This window comes from Galeopterus variegatus, unplaced genomic scaffold (assembly GCF_000696425.1).
Source record: "Galeopterus variegatus unplaced genomic scaffold, G_variegatus-3.0.2 Scaffold3882, whole genome shotgun sequence".
Lineage (NCBI taxonomy): Eukaryota > Metazoa > Chordata > Mammalia > Dermoptera > Cynocephalidae > Galeopterus > Galeopterus variegatus.
In genome coordinates, this window is record NW_007729993.1 from 130191 (window position 1) to 149948 (window position 19758).

The window sequence follows — 19758 nt, forward strand, 5'->3', positions numbered from 1 at the left end:
GGGGCGCGGAGGCAGCGCGTGCGGCCGGCGCGGGGCGTGGGGCGCGGAGGCGGCTGTCCCGTGACGCGCCCGGACATTTTTGTTCTGTGAGAAATTGTTGCTGGCGCCGGCGTGTCCCGAGCGCGCGGCTCGGGTCGGGTGTGGGCTCTCGGAGGTGTCCAGCTGAGGGGAGTGTGGCCCCGTGAGGAGTTAGGAGTTTTTCCAGAGAGGTAATGACCGCCCGGGAGGGAGTGTCGCGCGGCGGAAACCGCGGCAAGGGGTGTCGGCTCTCCGGACAGGCTTGGAGGCGGCCCCTGGGACGATTAGGGCTCGGTCCGGGGGGGAATCTGCGGTTCGGGGTAGTGCCCCAAGCCCCTCTGGAGTCTTTGCAACGCTCTCTCCCCGTGGAGCGAGACGCGCTGGGCCTGGAATCCTCGTCCGGTCCCGGGCGGGACTGTCTGGGCCCCGCAAAGTAGTGCCCGGGTAGGTGCCGGGCGCGGCCGGGCGTTGGGGTGGGTAGGGGCGGGTCCCGGATGTGGGGTTGCCGACCGGGGCACCCTCCCGCCCCTCCCGCGGCGGGCGCTTTGGGGGCCTCCGAGGGTGGCTGTCGTTGTGGGTTGGGAGTTTGTGTTTCAGCGCTGCAATATGGACACTTCCTGTTCGCCGCCGCCTCTGGGGCCGTGGTTACTTCTGCCCTCTCCTTCCTGGCAAGGTGAGAGGTCTGCCGTGGGGGAGGCCCTCCAGCCTTCTGAGTCTGCCCCACCGGCGCAGCAGCCTGCCTGGAACGCAGGAGGACGGTGGGAGTTAGGGAGAAGCAGCCCATGTGCTTGGTGCTCCGTCCTCCACTCTTACTTAACATCTCCACTTAACATCTCCCTCGTTTACCCCTTTGCAAAATGCCTCAGTTCCCACCGCAGTTCATATTGGGGTGTCTAATTTATTGGGAATCACACACCGGGGATCATCTTGCAGTCGATTTCTGCTTTATAGTCTCTTTCAGGCAGTCCCTGTACTTCGTTTTCTCCTTACGGGAAAAAGTCTTAGCGTGCAAAGAAATGACAGACTTTATTTTTTCTACCCCAACTCCGGGGTGAGGGAAGGAGGGCTGCTTTTATTTCCAGGTTAGTTGATGCAGTTTCTCCTACCTTCTGTGTGATTGTGACAGCCACGTGGCCTGCTGAGTGCAATAGAGTGCTCTAGCGACACTAGGGGCCAAGGCTTCTTTGGTAGGCAGGGGCTTTGTAACCGTGCTGTAGCTTCGCGTGCACATATATCTTGGTGCTTTCTGAATTGGGGAAGTGGAGAAAGCAGAGCCGTTCATGTCTGTCCCTGTTGCATCAGAATGTTGAGACTAATCTCTGTTTCCATGCATTCTTCGTAAGGTGTATATCAAATTTTTAAAAATCGTTTTCTGCTTTTTTGGGATTCGTCTTTAAAATCTGAGGAGTATTAGGTACCATCAAAGAGTGATGGGGAATAATAGAATTATTATGGAGTTTCTGGAGGAAAAAACCTCTGAAAAAAATCCATTTGAATTTCAAAATCATTAATGAGAGATTCTAATGTAATCAGAAATAATCACATTCTGGAGGATTTCATTTTGATAGTTTTAGAAAAATCTCAATTTTCTCCTTTTACATAAAAATTTATGGCCTAAAAATACATACATTACCAATAAAAATACTTTTTTAAGGATGAAATAGACCTTGAAAATAGTTTGAATTGTGTATGTGCACTTTAAGGGTTTTTTTTTTTTTTTTTTTTTTTTTTAAAAAAATAGACCTTGAAAATAGTTTGAATTGTGTATGTGCACTTTAAGGGTTTTTTTTTTTTTTTTTTTTTTTTTGTAAAAAATACTAAGTTAATATGAATGTTAACATGAGTAGATTTTATTTTAAGGGAATGAAATTTAAATTTTAGAATATATAAAAGTAAAAGGTCAAAGAGTTGAAGATAAAAAAACTAAACTTTTGGAGAATTTTGAAAATTGTAGAAATTTAAGTACAACCCTTGGTTACAAATACATCATGTTTCATTCTGTGAGTTTTTTGGTGTATTTGAATTACTTCTGTAACATGTTTTTATTCGAATCAGTTTATTTGAAGAATGCTAAACCACAGGAAACATTTAAAATCCGTAAAAGAATTGCATAGAGAAGTTATAGGAGCACCACTTACTGGAATTTTAATTACTCCATAACAGTGGTGCTCAATCAATGAAGTTAATTGAAGAGATACTTTAGCCTTCAGTGCAGAAAAGCTAATACAATTGAGATATGAGTCTGTGCGCTGACCACTGACAGCAATGCTTAGTTGGGAAAGAAAAGTAAATGGGGTGATGAAATACTTATATAAAGCAGGAAGCACTGAAAACATTCTGGAAGATAACTAACATTATTAATTATGGTATCCACTATAAAAATGAAACTTTAAAAAGTGCTGCCCCAAAAGGACTTAATCTTGTTCTCTAACAGCTTATTGCTTAGCTTCTCTTTGTATGTATGTGTATTTTTTAATGGACCTTTTGTTGCTTTTAGATTGTCATTTTACAGCTTTTTTTTTTTTTTTTTTTTTTTTGCCGCTGGCGGTTATGGGAATCCAAACCCTTGACCCTGGTGTTACCAGCACCACACTCTCCCAAGCGAGCTAACCTGCCAGCCCTTTGTCATTTTAGTAAATGGGTTTTACATAAATGCAAAAAGGCCCTGCAAAAAGAGATTTAAGGGCTCAATACTTTACTGATTCCATAGGGAAGAAAAAGAGGTGTAAGCTTTGATCCTTATTCTTAGGTAGAATAGATAACACACGTGAAAAAAAGTTTATAATGTGAGGGTATATTTAGGAGTTAAACTGAAAGATACAGGCAGGTGCTGTAAGAGTTAAGAGAGGGAGACCTTAGAAGGTTTAAGTAGATAGAGGAGGCTTCTTGGTAAAAAGTAAGACTCTTGCTTTCCAAAGCCTAACCTTCACTTTACTCCCAGTAATCTTTAAGATTATGTCACTCTAATGACCAGCACCCCTTAATATCAAGCATGAGTACCAAATTTCTTCTCAAGACCTTCCAAACTTTGGTTCCAGTCTTCTCCCATCTTATTTTCTACTAAACTACAGGAACTGTTCATTATTTACTATCTCAGTGTGGTATAACAATTTCAGTTCTTTATTCTTTTGCTTATATAACATTTTTCTGTAGAAATGCACCTGTACACATCCCTTTAACTACTGAAGATCTATCTACTCAAGCTTAAGGCCTGGCTGAAATCTTGATTGCCCTGAGAGCCTTAGAATCGTAGAATTTTAGACCCATCTTCACCTCTCCAACTGAAAATTCTTTTCCTTCTCATAGCATAGAATTCTTTTGGGTTGCAGAATTCTATACTGCCTTGTCTTCATTTACTATTTTTTGAGCACTTACCATGTGTCAGGCACTGTTATAGGAACTGAGGACACATCATTAAACAAGTTTCCATATTCTTTTTAGGTTTTATCATCCTAACTAGATTATAAGGTCTTTGACCACTTGGCCAGGGGGTGGGGAGGGGTTGTCTTATTTTCTCAGCATACATTATATGCTTAGTGAATATTTGATTATTTTCTACGTAAAGGAAATTTAGGACTCATGGTATGAGGTGGAGAGTTGGATGGAAAGGTCTTTACAAGTGAAGTGTACAAAATTATAACCAATTATGGATGGCCTTGAAAACATTATTTCTGAATTTAAATACGGATTAATACCAAAAGAAAAAAAGATGGCATTTGAGCTGGGGAAAGATATAATAAAATCCTTATTTGAGGAGGGTTCATTTGACTGCAGTGTGCAGTACTAATTGTGGGAATGAAGAGGAATTGGGAGAGTGATCTGTTGAAGGAAAAATTAATAACTGAGAGGGAGGTTTGCAGGGGTGCTCATCATCAAGAGTAGTTTTATTTTACATTTACAGAAAAGTTGCAGGATATTACAGGGAGTTTACCTCACCCAGTTTCCTCTATTGTTAATTTCTTACTATGTTACCTTTGGCACAATTAAGGAAACGAAATTGCTACATTACTATTAACTAAACTACATATTTTACTCAGATTTCACTAGTTTTTCCCTAATGTTCTTTTTCTGATCCAAAATTCCAGTTTCTAAGACTTTTCTTGTTTTTGATGACTATCACAGTTTTATGAAGTACTAGTTGAGAAATAAACCGAGATTTGTCTGTTTTTCTCAAGACTGAGGTTATAGGTTTTAGGGAGGAAGAAAACAAAGGTGTCTCATTACATTGTGTCAAGGGGACATAACTAACAGCATGATAAAACTAATATTAACCTTGATCATGTGGTAGGTAGAGGTCTTTGTTTGCCAGGTTTCACCTACCCTCCCCCTCCTTCCATACCCTACTTTTTGAAAACAAGTCACTAAGCATAGCCCACGCTCAAAGGCCTTAATCTAATTTTGATTCATGTATTTCTTATTTCCCTCAACCACATTTTCGTTTCTATAAACATTTAAACTTGGATAGGTATTTATTGAGCATCTACTGTCTTTATGTGTTAAGAATATGGTGATGATCAAGAGAGACATTATTTCATAGCTTCTGTAGTCTGCCTGATTTAAACATAAAATAGGATTTGCTCCTCACCATATGTCTTGATTTCATTAAGTTATAAACATAAAATTACTGAAGCCCTAAAAGCCTAAATGAAGCTTTTTACTTAAGTAGCCATTTAGACAATATGCTGTTTTCATAAAGGTTAATATATGTGCTGTAAAAATAGCCATCTTTTTGCTGCCAACACAGATAATGGAAAATTACGTTGATTCTTCCCAAGTAGATATATTACTGTTAAATTACCAGGATAGTTTAATTACTGCTAATTATCTTCATGTCTTAAAAAAAAAGTTTGCAGGTGTTACAAGAAAAGTCTTGCTTTGTTGATTGTATTTTCATAGGTATTTGATGCTTCTGCTACTCCAAAGCCCTTTTTTCTGAAAAGTGGATTGAAAGATGTGTTGGGGAAAACACACTGGGAATAGAACAGGTACCCTGGGATCTCTTCTTTAAGAGAAGCCGTGATTTATGGAAAAGAGAATGAGGTTGAGGAAATAAAGAACAATAATTAAAATTTTGAAAGTGATGATAAACCTTTTTTGGAAGGAAGTCACTTTATACTTAATAGAAATGTAGAAGATTAATGCCATTCTAACATTGGGTATGTTATTGGGAATTATTAATAAAACTATCATTTTTATTGGAGAATAAAATTTGATTAAAGATTTCTTGAATGAAGATTACAGTTAATTTTTTTCTCGTACACTGGGTTAACTACAGAGCATTCTTTGAACTCTTATTCAGATTCTTTCTAAAGTGTACTAATAAATTTTATATTGTATGGCTCACTGAGCAGAACATTTAATATTAATATTTAAATTCAAATTTTGCAGTGATACAAAGCTAATGTAGTTATTTTGAGTTTTATACATAACCTTGGAGGTAGAGAATTGAGGAAATTGATAAACTTACATCCTTGTGGCTTGTTTCTGAATCTTAAAAGAGGAAATACAGGAAAAAAAGGAAAGAGATTTCTTGTAAATTAAGATTTTACTGTTCTTTCACCTGCACTATGCATATGTCTAATTCCTCTATTCCTAAAAGTTTAGTTTAAATGCTACTTCCTTCTGTGGTGATCAAACGACATTTATTAATAACCATAGCAGCAATTGCTACCTTTTATTAAGTGTGCTGTGTACTGGCATGGTATTACACTAGACACATAAGTGTATAATTTAATTCCCAATAATAACCCTTCAGGGAGTGTTGTATTCTTGTAAATAAAGAAACAGATAATGAGAAATTATTTAAATGTAGTGCTAGATATTTGAACCTGAATCTGTCAAACTTTAAAAACCCATATTCTTCATACTATAATCTGAAGTTTTTTAAAAAGTGTGTTTTTGCCAGGATGAAATTGCTTGTTATCTTGATTTGTCCCCAGGAAAGAGAAGAGAAGAATACAAGGTAGGGAGAGAAACTTACATTTATGGAATGTATACACTGTGGCAGAAATGCTACTTACTTTATTGTGTTTTTTTTGTTTTTTTTTTTTTAAGATGACCGGTAAGGGGATCTTAACCTTTGTGTTGGTGTTGTCAGCTCTCCCAAGTGAGCTAACTGGCCATCTCTATAGGGATCTGAACTCATGGCCTTGGTGTCATCAGCACCACACTCTCCCAAGTGAGCCACGGGCCGGCCCTTACTTACTTTATTGTTGTAGTGAGTTAAGTAAGTGGTGTTACTGGGACTGAAGTAGGTTCAGTCATTAGTCATAGATTGCATAAGTTAGTGGCTGATGGGACTGCTTGACTTCAAAGCCTTATTCTTTCACTTTTCTAGAATAGCATACTGCTGTATTTATTCATTCATATAAACATTTGCTCATTAGATGTTGTGATCTGCACCAGAGCATAAAAATGTACTGAGTTTTGCCTACAAGGATTTATATTCTAGTGTAGTATTTCTTAAAGTGATAGAATTGATGTAGTAAATCGTAACCAGCATTTTTAAAAAACAAATAGGAAATTTTAGTGCATTGTAGGTGATAAAGGTAAAAGTATTATTTCATAAAAATTTTGTTTTAGTTATCCATGTATGTGTATCTCGGACCTCTATGAAAAATGTATTTTTTATTGTGGGATAGCATCAAAAGTTTTAGAACTACTCGTCTAGTGGCTAAGATGAAAATGTAAGCAAATAATTATGAATAATCATAATAGCAAGTAAGTTCTATAATAGGTTCTGTATAGGATGCTAAGGAAGCATGATGGGAAAAGCAAGTAATTCAAGGAAAGCTCCCGGAGAGATTACTTTGAACAGTTTTCAAACTTTGGATAAAGGGCCTTAAATTCATCTAAAAAGCATGAAGGAGTGAAAGAGTTTAGTATATTCGAGAAGCTTGGGGTAGTGTGAAACAAACAGGAGTCTGTACTCCTATGTCTGTATTTTCAGGAACTTGTAGATCATCATACCAAAGATTTTAGATTTGGGCCCATGGTTTTTCTTTTCTTTGTTTTTTTTAAAAGATGACTGGTAAGGAGATCTTAACCCTTGGCTTGGTGTTGTCAGCACCATGCTTTCCCAAGTGAGCAAACCAGCCATTTCTATATAGGGATCCAAACCTGTGGCCTTGGTGTTATCAGCACCACACTCTCCCAAATGAGCCACAGCCCGGCCCTAGGCCCATGGTTTTTCTATGGTGTTCTTTTCACAGTCTTCTTTTGCTAAAAAAAAGGTAAATACATAGATGAGGGGTCTTCAAAAAGTTTGTGGAAGGATTCATATTACCTTTTAATTCCATTTTGTGGTGTTCTTTTCACAGTCTTCTTTTGCTAAAAAAAAGGTAAATGCATAGATGAGGGGTCTTCAAAAAGTTTGTGGAAGGATTCATATTACCTTTTAATTCCATTTTTCCATGAACGTTTTGAAGTATCCTTGAATATATTTGATTCCATTATACAATGCAGGAACAATTTTGGAGATAGAAAATTTGTATAACATGTATACAGTATAAAATGGTGACTATGAGCACAACTACTTATAAGAACAATCACAGCCAAAAACACTTGAGCTGCTTTTGTTTTTTGTTTTTTTAGATAACTTATTATATACACATGTGGGGTACAACGTGAATTTTCACTAATTGTGTACAATATGTGGTGGTTAGATCAGTATAGTTAGCTTATTCATCATTATAATACGTAGTGATTCTTTATGAGTTGAGCTTTTTTGAGGTGACTGTCAAATGGTCCTTCTCTACTTTTTGTTTTCTCTCTTTTTTTAAGCGGCTGTCCAGTATGGGAATCCAAACACTTGACCTTGGAACTTTTTCATCTGCTAGCTACTGCTAGTGGACTAATGGTATTAGGTGCTAAAGTTTTAATGGAACTTTATAAGAGAAGAAGTTGTTCACATTTCCTTTGAATTGGGAAAATCATTATTCAGTTCTGAGGACATCTAGGGGCCTGCTATTGGAACATAAGTATCAGATCCCTTGCTGTAAATCAGTTATCAAACTTTAGTTACAGCTGTGTTTTGTTTGGCTTGTGATTTTTCTTTTTTCAAATTTTGCATTTTTTCCCCAACATTTAAATATTGGTACGTTTCACACAAAAATCTAAAGTTCTGTCATTTCTTGAAAAATTGGATATTGTGGCAACATTGACTTCATGTAATAATTGGCTAAAGTTTACGATAGCTGCCCTCTTTTTAGGCAGAGCAGTCCCGGTCATTTCTTTGGTCTTAGACCAGTCTAGCTTCATTCATTTGTTGCCCACCTGGCCCTTGAAGGCATTTGAGTTGCTTGCTCTGTACTGTATTTTGTGATGTGTTTTTAAAAGGGGATTTTGGTCGTTGAAAAATGATTCTGCCAGTATTTGGGAGAATGGATAGGAGGAATATGAGAAGGACCTGGTCAGAATGTTAATGGAACAGAGCAGATGAGATGTCCTTTTTATCTGAATCTATAGTACTTTGTATGCACTATATATAGATTTCTATTGTAGTCATATGTGTTATTTATCCCATCAGCTAAATTGTAAATATCTCATACATAGATGCTGGATAAATGCTTTTTAAATTTAATGATATTTAATTTTGAGAATATCATATTCGTCACAAAGATGAGTTTTCTTGGCAGTTTTAGAGTATCTCTTAACTGAAAAAAATCTTGCATATTTTAAGTATTAGTTGCAATTTATTCTAAGAATGAGTATATTGTAAATACTTTTAAAGCATGTGTTACATGTGAGAAACAGAGCAGGTAGGTAGTATGTAATAAGATACCAGATTCTTAAGTCATTGTCCTGTTTGCCAGGCATCAGATGAAACATTGTGGGGAAATTGGTCTCTTGGTTTGCCAAGTAATTTTATTAAGCTGTTTTAAAAATCTGTAAAAGATTTATTAATGCTTTTATTCCAAAAGGTTTTTTGTTACTCTGTTTTCTACTGATAACTAGAAGTAGTTTTAAATGAATATCAGCAGCAGTTTTTAAATTTCATTAATTTTTTAAAATCTTTTTTATTATAAAATGAAACACAGATGCAGAAAACCACACAAAAGTTTAGCTTAGTGACTGTTAGAAGGCCAGCACCTGTGTAACCATCTTCCAGGTTGAGGGATAAAATTTGCCAGCCACCTTAGAAACTCTTCTAAGTGTCTTTTTTCAGTCATAATCCTCTTCTTTCAAAAAGTAGCCACTGTCCTGGCTTTTTTGAAAATCACTATCACTTAAGTTTTTGGTTTTATTGCCTAAGTATGTATCCATAGGCACTGTAGTTAAGCCTGCTTCCTTGCTCTCGGAATTCCACCCTCCTTTTTTTCTTTTTGATTGTCAAGTTTTCTTCCTTTTCACTTTCTGTTTCTCTTAAGGCTTTATCTGATATGTTTATTTTTTCTTGTAATCCTTTAAGTTAAGTCTTCATTTCTGGAATGATTTTTTTGTTTTTATTTCTTGAGCTCTGACTCCTCATTTCTAGGCTTTTCTAATTCTGATATATATTTTTCTTTCACATCTTATATAATTTTTAAAGTTCCTTTTGAAATAGCTCATTTTTATTTCTTCCATGACTGTCTTTTTCAGGCATGTATTCATTGTCTGTACAGATGTCATTTTATTCCCTTTTTTTAAAATCGTAACTTTCATCGTCAATACTTTCACTATTTTTTTTTTTTAATGTAAAACTAGTTTTCCTGGTGTTTTAGGAGGAGGCTTAGTTCAGATAGTTCTTTTAACTTCAGAGTTCTCTTCTGCTGTTTTTGAGCATCATCAGAAAATTAGGTGGGTGGCTTTCTGAGATTCCTGACTCTGTTCTATCTTGATGTTTCTGTCTGGGGCTTTTCTTTCCTTCATTTTGTTTGTTCTATCCTGATCGATTTTCTTTCCATCCCCAAGACTTTCTCTTAAGTGTGGGGCTCTGTCTAGGAAGAGAACACCAAGGGTCAGTTTCAAGACTGCACCAGACCTATAGGGCTTACTGTGGACTCCTTGCACTTACCCACTATTGGAGTAGTTTCAGCTTCTGTTCACATATTGACTTTCTGTGCTTTTCAGTGAATACCTGCTGGCCGTTTTGTGCTTCTGTTCTCAAGTCCTTTAGATTCCTCATTGCTACTTTCTGCTTTCTCTCACTTAGGTAGGGATAGAAAAAAGTCTGTTACTGCTGGTGGTTTTTTCCAGTCCTTTGCATTTTGGGCTTTGTGGGGAGGCTTTATCAGATAGTTTTTTTGTAAATGTTACCCATGAAGTTTTGGGTTTGCCGTCTAGTTGCTCAGTTTTTGTGAGGAATCACAAGAAATCAAAACTTTGTTGTCACTACAGCTGCCATCTTCCCATAGTCCTCTCCATGATAATTTTGACTTGGGGAGTAGTCATATATTTTCCTCCTAAAATCTTGGCAAAGCCTTAACTTCTTTATTTCTTCTAAAGTTATTACCACTTAATATTGTCCTCTGATTTTACATGTCAAAAAGCTCTGAACCTGTTGCTTCTTCCTTGATGGTTTTTTCTTAGTCAAGATAACATTTAAAAATCTGTTAAAGATCCTTTGGGAAGCATGTAAAAGGGTCATGAGATCATCTTTCTGTTGCAGATACATGTGTGTGTGTTAGTGCTTTGACATCTAACGCTCTAGTTCTTTCCAGTATTTAAAAGCTAACATTAGGGCTGGCCAGTAAGCTCACTTGGATAGAGCGCAGTGTTGGTAACACCAGGGTCAAGGGTTCAGATACCCATACTGGCCAGCCACCAAAAAAACCTGCTGATGTTCTTGATGTAGGGCCATTCATAAGTTATGGAGAAACAATTGGGCTTAATAGCTTAATATTGATTGGCAAGAGTTTGGGGAACTTATTTGTTGATTTTCCTTTATTTAAAGATAATTTAGAAATACGTATTAAATATTCAGAAAGCTTAATGGGAAATTCTTGATGTTTAGAAGAACAAAAAGACTTAAATAATTTGTACAAGGTAAAGATATTTACTTAACAAATTTCAAATGTTACTATGTGTTAGGTGAGATGCATGTAAGTAAATAATTTCAGTGTGAAACATCCTTCTAGGCATAGATTCAAGGGTACTCTGGTAACATAGAAGGAATAGGAGCTAACTTTCCCCAAGGGGTGAGGATTGGGTGAGGTGGCTTGATAGTCACAATGGAAGTTTATTAATGGTGTACCAGTACCTTTAATAAATTCATTCTCTCTCTGTTTTTATAAACTTCTATGCGTAGTACTTCATACAAATGGATTTACTGTAGACCTCCTTCAATTGCTACTTTAAAATAGCCTGTTATTCAGATGGAATTAAAATAATATTTTTAAAGTTTTCTTTTGTGTTAATACTATTTTACAAATACCTCTGAAGTGGAGAACTGAAATTTAGGAAGTGAAAATATCACAAGTCAGAATGGAAAACATAATATCAAGCATAGTACTCTGTACTTGAGTGATAAACTGCTCAGTAAATACTTTAATGAATGTCATATGTTATCCTTCAGCTTTTTGTTTCATATAGCTTGATCAAAATGTCTGTTTTGTTGGTTATCTTTTGTTGTTGTTGTTGTTGTTGTTGTTTTCCTTTGTTTAGTTGAAATAAAAGTTAATGATGTGGTATGATTTCCTTTGTTTTGTTGGTTATCTTTTGTTGTTGTTGTTGTTTTCCTTTGTTTAGTTGAAATAAAAGTTAATGATGTGGTATGATTTGGGTGTACTTTTCCCTCTTCCCTTCTCATCTAGTTGGCAGCAGTTAGAGCCAGGCTGTACTTGCTTGAAGTACTCTGCTTAGGGATGTTGAGTCCATTGTTTCCTATTCTCTTTTTGTGGTTAGCAATCCTTTTGACTTGGTCTGGATTAAGTACCTTATGAGGTATAGAACTTAAGTGTTCATGAAGTGATCCATGTCTATTGTTTCTTTTGAGCTATTTATACAAATAATTACAGCAAAAAGAGGACATATAAATGCAATTGGATGAAGAATAATTTCGGTGGGAATTATGTGGATTGTTGTCATTAAATTGACAGGGAAGGTGTTAGAATAGCAGGAGCAAGCATGTGAATAGAGAAATGCTCAAGAAGTATTTGAACAGAATAAGTATAGTTTGGATTATCTTCAAGTAGAGGAGCATTAACTTGAGGATGAAGATATTGAATCAGATATATTGATGATAGTATGTACTTTTTTTCAGTCTTTTGTACTTAGGAAACAATTTAGGCAGATGGCAGCTAGCATGGTAGTAAAGAGTGTGAGCTATGGAGCCGTACTTCCAGTTTGGGACATACCATTTAATCTCTCTGTATCTGTTTCCACAAATAAAATGGACACTACTAATAGCAACTACGTGGTAGAGTTGTTCTGAAGATTAAAAGAGTTAATAATGGAGGCTGGCCAGTTAGCTTAGTTGGTTAGAGCATGGTATTGTTAACACCAAGGTCTAGGGTTTGATCCCTGTACTGGCCAGCTGCCCCCCAAAATAAATAAATAAATAATGATCATACATAAAATAAAATAAAAGGGTTGATACTAGTAAAGCACTTAAAATGATAACTGGTATCAATGAACATTCAATTAAGTTTTTTAAAAAAGAAAGTACTAGCTCTTTCATTTTGCAAGAGTAAGTGTGTGTGTGTGTATGGAATGTATATACTTCAAAAAGTTCACTGAAGGGGCCGGCCCGGTGGCGCACTGGATAGTGCGCCGCTTGGGAAGCGCGGCGGTGCTCCCGCCCGAGGGTTCGGATCACACGCACCCAAAAAAAGCTAGTAGGGAAACTTGCCAGAATTTGAACAATTTTTGAAGACTCCTTGTCTATTCTTTCACCACATAGCTACATTTTGGTCAACAACAGACTGCGTATATGACAGTGGTCCCATGAGATAATAATACTGTGTTTTTACTGTACCTTTTCTGTGTTTAGATATGTTTAGGTACACAAATACTTATCACTGTGTTATAGTTGCCTACAGTATTCAATATAGTAACATGCTGTACAGGTTTGTAGGCTAGGAGTTATAGGCTGTACCATCTAGGTTTACACAGGTGTACTCACTGATGTTGGCACAGTAACGAAATTGCCTAACAATGCATTTCTCAGAACATATTGCCATTGTTAAGTGACACGACAGTACACGTGTGTTAAAGTGTGTATGGAATATACACACACGTAGGAATTGTACATGTAGGAAATGTAGATCTTACATGTATGTATCTGCAGGAAAGCTAGTAATATTTGAATTTCAGCTTTGAATTAGCATTTAGATTATTGTAAAGTTCAGTCATCTCATTTTACAGGTGTCAAAGTTATATAGTAGCAGAACTAGAACCAAGATCTGTCACACAACAAATATTTGAGCAGTAAACAAAACAGACAACCAGCTATGCCCTTACGGAGCTTTCAGTCAGTTAGGAAAAATGTATTAAATCATCTCAGGTCTAATAAGTGTTATCAAAAATATAGGCTACCATGGGAGAATAGAACTGGGGGTTCTACCTAGTCCAGGATGTTAGAGAGTTCTTCTCTTAAGATTTTTAAGCTAAAATGGGAATGATAAATAGCAATTAGCCACAGTTAGGTGGAACAAAGAGTGTTCGGACAGAGGGAATAGCATTTGTAAAGGCTCTGATGGAGAAGAAAGCGTGGCTTCAAATATCTGAAGTGGAGGGAACAAGGGAATGAGTGCGAAAAGATGTGGTTGGAGAACTAGAACTTGGTTCTAGTTCTGCTACTAAATCATACAGGGTCTTGTGTACCATGTTAAGGATTTTGACCTAAGGGTCCCCTTGATGGATTAAGTAGGAAAGGTACATTGCCAGATTTATATTCTACAAGATTGCTTTAGCTATATTATAAAGAACAAATTAAGAGAGGGTCAGGCATAGATGTAGGGAGACTTAATTTAGGGAAGTGTTGTCAGAGCCACTGTGTATGGTTGTGCAGAATACAACCATAGGGGTTTCCATTCATGTGTACTGTACTACCTTTGTAATGGTCTAGATGAAAGATGATGTTGACCTGAACTATAGTTTTGACAGTGAAGATGGAGAAAATGGCCAGATTTCAGAGATTTTTTGGCTTGAACTACTCCAAAACCTATCTCCAGAACAGACCTCTTTCCTGAACTTTAGATCATGTATATCCCAAATGCCTATTTTACTTGGATATCTCACAAGCATCTCAAACTCAACAGGTCAAAACAAAACAAAACTAAAAACAAACAAAAAAAACCCCATAAAAAACCCCACCACAGACATTGATCTATCTCCAGAAAGAAAAAACAGCCACTTAATTTTTCAGTATTCCCTATATATATCCACTCAGTTGCTGACCCTGTCTTCTAGTGGTGACCACTAGATACTTAACTATATGTAGCTACAGTTGATATGACTACTTAGGATTTAGGTTATATTCCATGTAAGTTTACTTGGAAGCTTAAATGTTTATTAGGGTAAGTGTTACTTTCTAAAATGCTCTGGAAATGGTCTATCTAATAACGTAAGTATCTTTAGTAGTTTTTTTTTTTTTAGCATAAATATATTTTTCTTAAGTAACTGTACATGTAAGTTTAGTTGAGTCCTATTTAAAATTGACTTAATTCTTTAATTAAGTTAATTAATCATACTTTTGTTTTTAGTTACACATAAAATGAGTATGTTAAATCGATAGAGTCCTAAGTTTTACTCTTGCTTTGCAAATTTGACATCAGGGCGTTATTAGTAATATAGCGTTGTCTGCCTTCATTAAATTTATTTCTGACCGTGAATGTACTTTTAAAAGATACTTATTTCCAGTGGAGCAATTTAATTGGCCATAGGAGATTTACTGCATGACTATGGCTTATATTCAGAGCACTGAAATTATATTCCACATAAAGAAATTTTGATGACAAAGAATAATGCTTCTTGTTTATATTCACATGTCAAGCAAATGTACCCTTGTACTCTAGGACAGTAGATCTATTGACTTTGAGGTTTCTGTAACTTTGTTCTTTTCAGCATTACAGTACAAGTGCAGTTCAAGGTTGTCAAAAAGCCAGAGTGCTGGTTTGTTAATCGCTCACTATATGATTTGTAGTATAGTTGGTATTTTGATTCTAGCTTCTGTCAGTGGTTATTTTTGTTCTTTGATTTCTGTGCTGTCAGATTTTTTTCTGCCTTTAAGATTTTTTTTTTTTTTGGTTTGGACACGTCATTGACTGTAATCCCAAAGTTTGAGAAAATGGGTTTTCTAAACTAGATTTACTCCATGAGCTAGTAGTGCTTCTTTTATCACTATATTTAATAACATGTAAGATAAATTAGTGCTGTGTTTCAGATAATAGTAAAAGTTTACAAATTATTTTGTCATTAACTTTTTAAAAAAACTTTTATTAGAAATAGCCGTTTTCCTTGTGAGAAAAAATAGTTTTCATTCAATTTATATCTTTTGTGGTACTGCTTTTTGAAGTCAGTATTTGTATGAAAGGCAGGATTACGTACTCCCTAGTAATGGTAAAGAAAAGTATTTAGTCTTTATACAGAAAATACCAGTTTTGTTTAATATTTACTGGTTAGAAGCAAATGTTTTTAATTTTTCAACTTACAAAGTTATTGCTTAATTTTAACTTCCCCAAGAAACTGCTGAACTGCCACATTATTTGGACACAAATTCTGCAGCAATGTGTAGGGAACCTTATATACTGTGTACACACAGCACAAAATTATTTAGGTAGAAATGGCATCTAAACACATGGTTTATAAAGTATATCTGGGCAAGTTAGGGTAGGAGAGAAGTGGATTCAGTGGAATAAATTTTTTTCTCTCAGTTTTAGTGTTTTCTGTTTTCAGCATGAGTTGTAGAAAGTTTTTCCCCCCCAATCTATTTTTTTACCCCCATTTGAGAAGCAGTTTGTCTGTGAGACAAATCTTTGACCCTTTTGTATTGTCCCCCCCTTCTTGACTAGAAAAATGCAGCTGCACACATTTTTTGTTTAGAGACAATGGATCACATGCTGTGTCACCTAAATCTATGACCAAGAAGCAGTTTTATCCCTAAGAGACCATAATGCTTCAGTTGTCCTGGATACATGACATCATGCACCATTATAATCAAATATATGTCTTTTTGCAGTACGTTTGGGATTTGAATCTACCCTCTGATCTCAGTATTGGATTTTATGGGATGGACACTATTTACAGTGGAGAATCTTAGTCAAAACAAAGAATGTACTATTGTTAAATCAGGAAGGGTTGTAAGTTTCTTCCTTTTATAGATTTCTTTTTCTTAGTTGAGGGTTGCCAAGGTTTTCATATACTCTGAGATGATAGAATATCTTTTTTTTTTTTTCCTTTTTGTCTTTTTTACTGACCAGTAATGGGATCGCAACCCTCGGTGTTGCGCCCGCACCGCGCTCAGCCAGTGAGCGGGAACCGGTCTCCACATGGGATCCGAACCCTTGGCGGGAGCGCCACCGCGCTCCCAAGTGGCGCACTCTCCAGTGCGCCACCAGGCCAGCCCAATGATAGAATATCTTTAATGCTTTTGTATTTGCTATATAGTGCCTTGCAAATAGTATGTGCTCAGTAAATGTTAAATTTTATCTTTGCTACCAACTCATTAAATTAACGGGAAGAAAATTGTCCTTTTTAAAAATGAGGAAGTCTTCAGATTTAGAAAACAGTATCTGTAAACTGCTAAAATATTTTATGTCAAGCTTATTGTAATAAGCTTATTACATGGCTACTGTTGAATAAATCTAGGAAATATAATGCAGTGGCTCCAGTCTTTAGACATGGTACTTTATTATAATTAATAAACACGGTTCATTCCTAAGGAGATTAGAAGTGAGAAAGGAGAGGGAAATTGAATGGAAATTTTTTATTATATAGTAAATTTTAGTCAGTGGCAAAGCTTAAATTACAATGAAGACTTGAGGTACATATCAGGCAGTTTCAATAAAATTCACAAACATTTGGATTTCTATGCTGTGCCATAGCTCTGTAGCAGACTTTTTTTCTGTGAAAAACATAGTTTAATGATTTGAATTAGTGAATGACTGCCTATTTCCCTTTGGTAGGGTTATCTTAGCCTAAGTCAAATAGTTTTTTAGTTGGTTACTTTATAGTAATTGGATGTGAAAACCACAAATCTGAGATGGTGCCTGTTCTTTTGCTCTTTTGACATTTGTGCGATTGCTTGATTTGCTAATAACATTAAGTTCTTGATGGGTGGTGAGATGACAAGTCAACAAAAATGAAGTTTCCAGATATCTTAAGACTACATAAAAAGAATTAGGAACTATGAATTCTTTAATTAAGTTTAGCCAAAAAATCCCATTTGTCACACACTGCAGATATTCAAATATTTAAGTATTTAGTGAGACTGATTTTAAGTAGGAAGCTAGACTAGTACGGTCAAAATGGTGAGAAACAACGTTATCTGTAAGTCAGATGCTCTCATATAGTTTGGGGTTAATCATCCCTTGCTTTAAGCATAGGTCTGACTGCAGTCTTCCTCGGGGCCTCTTGGTGCGGTTACTCAAGTGTTAGTTTCAACTTCTTTCCAGTTTTAGTAGAACATGACACATGGCATGGTTCTCATTCCCATGCAGTAAAAGCTTATTAGAAACAGCAATATTGGGCTGGCCCGGTGGTGCACTGCTACAGTGCGCCGCTTGGGAGCGCGGCAGCGCTCCCGCCGAGGGTTTGGATCCCACATACAGACCGGTTCCCGCTCACTGGCTGAGCGAGGTGCAGGTGCAACGCCGAGGGTTGCGATCCCGTTGCCGGTCCGGTCCGGTCCGGTATGGGCGCCGACACTGAGGGTTGTGATCTGTTGCCGGACACGAAAAAAGACAAAAAGGAAAAAAAAAAAAGCACTTTTTAAAAGTATTGAAAACATTATTAATTGAACTGAGTTAATTGCAGTTATTCCCTATCTGCTATGGGTCTTTATAACTTAACTAAACTATACACTAAAAAACTTTTATGTTTATGAGAATTGCTAGACTTGAGAGCCTGATTTTTTGGTCATTAAATACACTTAATATTCATAAACCCATATTTTTAAAATACTATAGATACTGTGCTGAAATTCACAGTATAAGTAATATCTTGAAAGTAAATAGGAAATTCTTATTTTGAGTCTTTTAACTTGATAAGAATTCTGAAACAGGATAGTAGATTCTAAATCAGTTGGATACAAATGAATGTAACTATATATGTAGATATTTATATTCCTGTCCTGTTTTGATTATACATTATATTTGTTGCCGTGTTTTTTCTTTTTGTTATTGAGAATGGCGTTAATAGTCAAAACTCAATGCATTTTGTTTCAGAGGTACTTTTAAAAAAAAAAATTGTGTGTGTGTGTGTGTGTGTGTGTGTGTGTGTGTGTGTATGCATGTGAGAATGAGAGAGAGAGAGAAAATTTTGGCCTCAGGCAGAGCCGTTAAAGTAATTTAGACCTTCTTTTGGGCCATTAGTAACAAAATACTAAAAATTCTAAAAGTTTTTATGTTTTAAGGTCTTTTAGATTATTTAAACTACAGAGATTTTAAGAAGGGTTCTGTCATTCAGATTAACAAAATATTGACATAATAAATGAAGTACATGGAAAATAGAATAAGGAAGTGAAAGTCACATCATAAAGAAAATGACAAAATGGCCATTGCACAAGCACTCTTATAACAAGTTCAAATTTCAGTTTCCTGCCTTGCCAGTGGGTGTCACTGGTCATGAGGAAGACCCATACTTAATACTAGAAGACTTTTTTTTAATTTCAAAACTTCAAAACATAAAGTATTGTTATTGATTTTGTACACTAATTTTTTATTTGAAGGATTTAGCATTTATGCTCTACTTTAGGACAAAAATTATTAACTTTAACTTTAATTTAAAAGTTAATAATAGTAATAATTATCATCTCTGCAGCTAGTACTCATTGTGTACTTACTCTGTACCTCTGTTCTAAGTACTTTTATTCTCATTTAATCTGTATTGAAAATCTTATGAAAGTAAATACCATTATAATTCTAAATTGATAGATCTTTTAGCCTCGTGAATGGCAGAGCTGGATTTGAATCCAGGTAGTATTCTTCACAGCTTGTACTCTCAACCCTGTGCCTCACTGTTTCCAGATGTGATTAATATCAAGATTAACGATTTAGATTTTACTTTTGTGATTTTTTTTAATTAATGAATTGCTTATCCTTACAATTTTAACTTCAAATATGCTGCCTCCTCAGGTTTCTGCTCAGAATCTTAGGATCTCCTAATATTATGTATGTTAATTCCTTTTATTTTATAGTTGTAGTCTATTTACCATAGAATCTAGCAACTGTAACAACAGAGCCATGAGTGTAGTGGAAGCAAGAGGTTTCTTCTTGAAGCTTCTTAGAAAAAAACCAGGAGAGGTTCTTCTGAATACTGTATCTCTCATTCTTTTCTTTCTGTACCTTTTATCCACATTGCTATATGTAATCATAGTGCAATATAGGTAATACGTTAGCTTTGGAATGTATTTAAAATTCCTATATACATTTGGGTACTTTTGACATTTAAGTATTCATAATATATTTCCTTATCTGGGGGTTACTTATTCTGTATCCTGAACTATTAAGTCACAAATAGACAAAAAAGGACTCAAGTAGTTGGCGGAAAAAGCACAAAGTTTACGTGTTAAATTTGTGTACCTTAAGGTGAACTCTTTACCGTTATTCAGGTCTTATTCTGATCTTTTTTTTTTTTTTTTTTTTTTTTTTTTTTTTTTTT

General features: G+C 35.9%; 1 protein-coding gene across 1 annotated transcript in view; it reads left to right on the forward strand.

Annotated features, from left to right (window-relative positions):
- Positions 1-163: 163 nt before the first annotated feature.
- The window catches only part of FOXN2 (forkhead box N2), a 65309-nt gene continuing 45714 nt past the window's right edge, over positions 164-19758 (forward strand). Inside the window, exon 1 of the mRNA XM_008586215.1 lies at positions 164-209. The gene's annotated coding sequence lies outside the window, so the exon portion shown is untranslated. The remainder of the gene's footprint in view (positions 210-19758) is intronic.